The sequence below is a fragment of the Triticum aestivum genome, chromosome 7D (genome assembly GCF_018294505.1).
Source record: "Triticum aestivum cultivar Chinese Spring chromosome 7D, IWGSC CS RefSeq v2.1, whole genome shotgun sequence".
Taxonomy (NCBI): Eukaryota; Viridiplantae; Streptophyta; class Magnoliopsida; order Poales; family Poaceae; genus Triticum; species Triticum aestivum.
Window position 1 is genome coordinate 137,381,995 of NC_057814.1, and position 7,710 is coordinate 137,389,704.

The 7,710-nt window shown below is 49.9% G+C and overlaps 1 long non-coding RNA gene across 1 annotated transcript; it reads right to left on the reverse strand.

Annotated features, from left to right (window-relative positions):
* Nucleotides 1-1,862: 1,862 nt before the first annotated feature.
* LOC123167822 (uncharacterized) lies at nt 1,863-2,909 on the reverse strand. Its single transcript, XR_006484110.1, has 2 exons — nt 2,624-2,909; nt 1,863-2,549 (listed from the first exon to the last, which is right to left on the reverse strand). It is a non-coding gene; the product is annotated as an uncharacterized lncRNA (long non-coding RNA).
* Nucleotides 2,910-7,710: the final 4,801 nt, after the last annotated feature.

Below are 7,710 nucleotides of genomic sequence, written 5' to 3' on the forward strand. Positions count from 1 at the left end.
TGTCCCAAGCGGAGGGGACGGTGGAGTAGTAGGCCATCCTCGACTCCATTTAGTTGGAGGTCAAGGTGGAGGCCAACCACCGCTTCCTCCGCTGGCGGAAGGCGGAGATCGAAGATATCTTCGCCGATCTGGACGAGGGGGAGTCGGAGTTGTGGTAGGTGGCCATCTACCCGGAGCCGGGAATGGAGAACGTTGACATCTCGGACGACGAGTCGATGTTGGCTAGCTTAGGTTATCTATGTAGTACGTAAATTTTATTTTGCATGCTTTGTATGGATTTGAGTTATCAAATACGCAGTTGGATGTGGTGAAGGAAATATGAGGGGTGACCGGTTACTGCATGCTCTGGGCCCGTCCGCAGACGTATAGGGGTCGGATTTGTCTAAGTCCGGCTGTAGACGTATAATTTTCACTTGTGATTATATTCACAAAAATTATATAATTTATATATTAGCCATGAATGAATATTCATATGAAATTTTAAATTTTAAATTATGAATATTTATTTGTACAAGCATTGAACTATAAAAATGTGTGTATAATTACGGAAATGTTTGTATAATTAAATATTTTGGAATTTTAATGTTAAAACTTTTTGAATTGTTATTAATTATCCAAAAAAATTGTAATTCATATTTGAATATATGAATATTTTTAAAATAATACATGAACGATTATGAAAGGTAAGTTATTTAATTTGTATGTATAAAATTTTATACCACATGAATAATTAAACGTTATTTTTTATTACCCGCAAAATAAACGTTATTTTTATTACTGAGATTAGAATTTACGTACCTTTTACAAATTTCTAAAAAAGAACATGTGCAACAGCTCCACGAGCGTGTTTGTTCTGCTACGTAAATTGTAGTTATCCATTTTGCGACGTCAATACTGCAAGGTGAAGTGACTACGTCCTACCGTGTGCAAGGCTTGGTCAAGGTTAGAGACACGGGTGCTTCATTTTTTGTTTAATTTTCACACTTCACTGACAGACGAGACCCATCTCTCATAGAGGCGAAAAAAATAAAATGCCAATTCAAGGGGGTTTTGCAAAAAAAAAAAACAAGTCACACGCCCTCTCTCAGCCATTCAGTCACTGACAACGGGTCTCATGCCATGCTGGCATGCCAAGTCATCATCGTTCGTATCCAAACGTGATTTTGCACCGTATTTGCACGCCCGAGTCAAGTTTTTACACCAGTTCAATGTATGCCACAAGTTCTAACAGCAAAGTGACCATTTGTGCCAAGTTCAAGCATCACCAATGTAATTGACTCAAGGTAGAAGTACATATGCGTGTCTTTAGTTGTGCCATGAACAACAAGGTCAGCTAAAAAAACCTGAAAGAAACAGCAAGGGTTTTGATGGCGGATGCAAGTGCCCGATAACGAGATTCTAGCACTTGGTGACCCTAAGGATTCCATCTTTGAACTAGAAGCAAGCAAGAGGAGGGACAAGGTTTTTGCTACCGAATCCCAAAATTTTACTGAGGGTGGGCAAGAAATGCGGTTATTACCATGGTTGCTGAAAAATAACGCTCGAAATTTTCAAAAAAAAATTGAATTCAATTTTTTTGACATGGTATACATAATGTTTGGCTGTAGCAATCATCAGAATTCTACCGCTGACAAAGTGTTTGCCTGCTCCACCGGCTGTATTTAGGTTGCGGGTTTGACAGACCCACAGTCCCCTTTTTCAGTCTATTTTATTTTTCAAACGAATTTGAATTCAATTTTTGGGTATTTTTTGCTTGGTATGGATGTTTACAGTGCGGCGAGTGATATGCGCCGGCGCACCGGCCCAAATTTGGGCCGGTCGCAGCGCTACCACACGATACGCCACTTCTTAACCTAGGATCCTTTCTTCAATTCACAGGAAAATAAAAGAGGATAGAGTCTAGCGCAACCGCTCGTCCTCATCGGTGCTCGCCGGCCTCCTGCACAGCCGCGCAACAAGCGCTCGTCGGCCGCCCCATGACCCGTGCTTGCCGTCGGTTGCTCGTGCCAGCACACCGCAACAAGTCGCCGTCGTCGTGCCCGAGCGCCCCGTGGTTGCAGAGAGGACACACCATTGCATCTCCGCCACCGGTCGCCGTTGCAGCTCCGCCACCACCGTCGTCCTCCATCCCAGCAAAATCGACTCCATGGTCACGACTTTCCATCTCGCCATCACTGCTTGTAGCTCCCACCGTTGACGGTTGTAGCATCCGTCGATGAAGGTTGTAGCATCGCCGTTGGTCGCTTCCAGCAAAAGGACGCTTGGGGTTGTAGTTTCACACCCAGATGGTTGTAGCATCCCCATCTGCCCACTCGTAGCTCCTCGCACTATCGGTTCCAACTCCGCCGATAGCCGGTTGTAGCAAAAATCATCGCCGGTCGTAGCAAAATCCGGCAATGGATGCAGCAAAACTTCGTCACCGCCGTTGTGGTTGCAGCTTCGCCGTGAAATCCTTGTAGCAAAAATTGTCGTCGGTCGTAGCAAAATCCGGCAATGGATGTAGCAGAACTTCGTCACCGCCGCCGTGCTTACAGCTTCGCCATGAAATCCTTGTAGCAAAATTTTGTGTCAGTAGTAGCAAAATCTGACGAAGGTTGTAGCAAAAAATCATAACGACACGCACCCCACTCTCCGCCAGCCCCGCCGGTTGAAACATCCCCGGCTGGCTGCTCCCCAGTCGCGGGCCCTCATCGCCTTCCTTGCACTAACGCGCCTCCCCCTTGCGGCGTGGGCAGGGAAGGGGGTAACCAGCTACAGAGCTCCCACGCCCGGCCTAGGCTCGCAGGCTCGCGGCGTCTCCCGGCCGGAGCAGCAGCAGATGGCCGCACCTTCAGCGGAGACATGGAAGAGCTCGTCCCGCGGTGTTGAGGAATTTAATGGAGGAGAAGAGAAAAAAGATAGACTGCAATGAGAATGGTTGTGCGGTGTGAAGAGATAAGGGATGGGCGTGTCCTTCAGGCCCACCTAGGCACGTGGCCAGTTTTTTACGTGTGATGTGCGAGCGCGTGCCAGCGCGACCGGCGCAAAGTTAATCCGGCGCACTGGTGTTCAATGTTTCCCTTACAGTGCAGGGCCGAGAAACTCGATGACCGGGCGGTAACCAAATTTACCTCCATAACTCTGAGGTGGAATACCAGAAAGAGAAAGTGTACCCCATAAAGCCATAGTTCTTGTAACTGAAAAATGTATTTTCTTAAACCGCCCATAGGAAACATATTCTGACTTTTTATCTGTTGAATGTCCAACAAGAGGTACCTTGTTAACTTTTGCAATTTGCATTGGGGCGTGTGTTTTGGTGAGAGAGCTCCAGTTCAGTTTAACACACCCTATATGAGAGGAAAAATTCCAGACGAATGAAATCCTCCGGGATTCCAAGGAAGCCAATAGCATGCACGTGACCATGCTAAGTTGTTTTGGGTTTCAGCATTGGAGTTCTTTGAAATCAAACTACCAAAGATGCACCCAGCAACTTGGGCAAGGGACTTGTTGGATCCTCAGTTTATTGGAAGAAAATAGAGTGTTGTCATTATCTCAATTTTTTTAGAAAAGGAGAAGGACCCCCGGCCCTGCATCTGGACGATGCATGCAACCACTTTATTAATTATTCACACAAGATCTTACAAAGTCATACAAGAGTAAGACTAAAGCCACCGTCTAGGCAACATTTGTCGCTATTCCTATCCATTTGATGAAGAGATGCTGATAGTCTGGGCCGAATAACAAACAGACCTCGCAGCCAACCTAACATCTAAGACCTGAGGTCCCAACTAGGACGCCTGCCAGGTATGGGCACACACCAGTCCGGCACACTCCTCAACCAGGACGCCTGCCGGGTATGAGGCCGCCGCAGCCACCTACCATCAATCCATCTTTAGTGCTGTACTGCTGCATCAACCTTGCCAGGCCTACCGTCGACGCCACCACGACGCCAGACAACGCCACCATCCTGCGCGTGTCCATCCACACGCGCCCATCGCCGAAACTCCGCAGCGCCATGCCGCCATGATCCGCCGTCAGCCTTGCGGTAGATGTAACACCGCTCCTCCTCTTGCCACCTCCATCCATCACTTGCTCCAAAACGATGCCCCCAGGAGGGAAAGCGATACAGAGAAAGCCATCATCGTCCGATCCGGGAGACCCAGATCTAGGGTTTCCCCCGGAGCATCCCGAGCTTGATGACGCAAATTGCAACGACGATGCCTCGACAAGGAACGACATCCAAGACGCCGCCATCGTCCGCCATGACTGTAGTCGGCGCGATTTTCATCGGCACTTGCGCCACCGGGCGTGCGCCGTCGGCGTCTCTGGTCCCTTCAACCGGAGCAAACACCCAAACGATGCCCTGAAGAGGGACTACGACGCAAAAGCACCGCCATCGCTCGATCCCAAGGAGATCTAGGGTTTCCCCCGAAGTTGCCCGCGCCGTCAAGGACCAAAACAAAGATGGAATCCGCAGATCCGCCCAGCTGCCGACGTGTCGCACCCGCCACCGCGTCGACCGCGACCCGGAGACCAAGCCCACGCCTGGGCCCTGATCCGGCCGCGCCGCCGCCGTTCCTAACGACCGCGACGCCCCAGACCTTGAAGCCGCCTGCCGTGGAGGTATGGAATCGCCGGTGCGCCGCCACCCCCCGCCGTGACGTCCGGCCGAACACCACGCTCCGGCCCGGGTGCGCCGGCCCACGCTAGACCTTCACGAGCCGGAGGGCCTCGAGTCCCTGCCGCCGGCGGAGACGGCAAGGCTTCGCCCTGCCGCGCCCTTGGGCGGCGGGCGAGGGAGGAGGAGGAGGAGAAGGGGAGGCCGGGCGACGGGATCTGGGAGCCTCCCGGCCGCCACACGGGGGCGACTCGGGAGGAGGCAGGAGCGTGGTGGATTATTTCTCAATAATGTGGGCTATATGGAAGTACCGCTTACAAGGCGTAATTTCTTGGTTTGACATTATCATCCATGGACTTCATGGTTTGAAATGTGTGGGCGCCCCCGAAAGTCAAATTCTTTGCTTGGTTGGCCATACAAGATAGGATTTGAACCGCCGACCGGCTTGAGCGGCGTGGTTGGGCAAACTGTGACATTTGCCCTCTTTGCAAGCGGGAGCAAGAGACGGGCATCCATCTCTTCGTCAAATGCCGCTTCACGACTAGACTGTGGCGGTTGATGATTGATAAATATGGTTTAGTGCACATGGACACCAATGACTGGTACCTTGCGGGATCCCTTTTGGAGCGGTGGGATAAACGAACCAACTCAAGCAACCTCAATAGACTTGGTATGGCCCCTCTTATCATGCTAGTGTCGTGGACAATATGGAACGAGAGGAACTCCAAGGTTTTCCGCCACAAGAATGCGCCGCCGCCTATCCTCCTAAAGCTTATCGTGGAGGAGGCAAATCTTTGGATTACTGCGGGGGTCAAGAAATTAGGGAATCTTGTATTACGCAAGTAATCGTCATGCCGTTTTGTGGGCCATTTGTAACACTATGACTCTATTCTCGGAAGGAGCGATATGGCAAATAGTCCCATTATCTAGTTCGTTCGAGCGGCCAGATCGGTGGGTGACGAGGGCATTAAATGAAGCGTGCGCGAGCTCCCGATATTCCAGTATTCCTCAATTGACTCCCATACATAGTAGGCGCAGTACGTAGCTCGTGGACTGTATACCACCCGTGGGACGTTGGAGCTGACGGAATGGACCGGTGGTACAGGATGTTCAACGGACTTGGACCATGGTCCCAAAAAAATCCTGTACGTCCCCATGCGCACGCGGGGTCACTGCATCAGCGGGATCCGCGCGTCATCAGTGAGGAGCATTGTGCCGCTATTTTTTTTTAAATAATACATTTTTTATTAAATTACAGAAATATTATGCTGAAAAAATAATTTTCAAAAATAATACACCGTCGGCCCGCTGCAGGCCGACTGGACCTAATCGGCCCACAGCAGGCCGATCGGCTTGCTGCTGGCCGACTGCAGGCCCGGCTGGCACGCGGCGGCCTCTGATTGGGCTGGCCACGTCACGAGGGGGAGGGAGTGGGCTGTCGGCGTGGGTGCGCCCCTGTCGGCCTACCGCGGGCCGATCGGCCAGCTGCTGGCCGACAGGGTGCTGCCACCTCACGCGGCTGGCCGGCTGCTGCCTTATCCTCCCCTTCCTCCCTTCTTCTTCTCCCCTTCCTCCCTTCTTCTTCTGTTCTTTTCTGTTCTTACCTTCTCCTCTCTCTACACAAAAATGCCACCAATTTATACACCTAAATGAGCAAGTTTTTCGCGATTTTGGCACCGTGAATGGATTAAACTCAGTTAGGGCAGCCAAAAGAGGTCTCGATCTACTGATGGGGTAGCTCGTGGTGGTCGTGGTGAGCATTTTGGTGGAGGTGGTGGTGGTAAAGTTGGGGCAGTGTGGTGGTGGTGAAGTTGGGGCAGTGTGGTGGAGGTGAAGCTGTTGTTCGTCGTTCTTCGTTGGAGGCGGAGCACCGGCAGTTTGGTGGCCGCCGTTCGTCGTTCTTCGTTCGCACGCACGCTTCAAGGGTATATTTCAGCCCACATCTTATTTTTCGTAGGTGCTCCGATAGTATTTGTTAATATGTTTCGATGTGAAATAAATTAGGTGTGCGATTATTGTTGTTTGCACGCACGCTTGTAGGTGTGTGAATTGTATTAGTTGCTCCGTTAATATTCTGTAATATATAACTAGGTAATATATAGACATGTCTAATATTTGTTAGTGGGGATATTAAGTTGTTGCTTAATACTTGTATTTTATTGTTGAAAAAAATAGGTGAGTCGAGATGTCCGATGTAGTGAAGTTCAGATTTTACTACGGTCCTGGCACTGTCCAAACAACTGAGTTGGGAGCAGATCTGAATGAATTTACTCACATAGAGGTGCCAATGAGCGCACCACAAACATGGTCTGTCAGTCAGTTGAAAGAATGGATTGCGGCAAGTTTAGGTCTTGATACTGAAACACACACCGTCGGTGTTCATGCATTGTGGACACGGTCAAATTCAAAAATTTACTTTTATTTGAGGCCAATAGAGGGAGACTCCGATTGGGTGCGGTGGTTTTGCAATCCTGTTGCTTTAGTGCTTCCTGTCGTGAAGGAGGTCACTGCACATGAAGGCGAGGGTGGCTACGAAGGACAGAGCAGTCAGGTAGAAGGAGGAAATGCTTATGGTTACGAACAAGGACAGAGCAGTCAGGTAGAAGGAGAAAATGCTTATGGTTATGAACCAGGGCAGAGTAGTCAGGTAGAAGGAGGAAATGCCGATGGTGATTACAATGGCGAGGTGGACGCTGACGAGGTAGATGGGCACATGCAGAACCAGATGGAAGAAGAAGACACCGATGTTGAAAGGGGTCATGCCGATGATTCTGACGAGTCAGATGAAGAAGAAAATGCAGAGGAGGTCCCGAATCCTGCATGGTGGAATCATGACTTATCATCTGCAATGACCGTGAATGATGGACATGATTCAGCCTGGCAATATCACCAGAACAATATTGCGACGGGTGCTATGTATCCGAACAAGCAAGCCCTGAAGGATGCAATAATTAATTGGGCAATGTCCACGCAAAGGGTTTTCACAGCTCAGGTGTCGAGTCAGAAATTCCTGACAATGGTATGCAAGAACGCAGATTGTCCCGCCAGGGTGCACGGCTTTCTCCCTAAGTATGGCACAAGTTGGGTGATAAGTGACTTAGTTAATCACACTT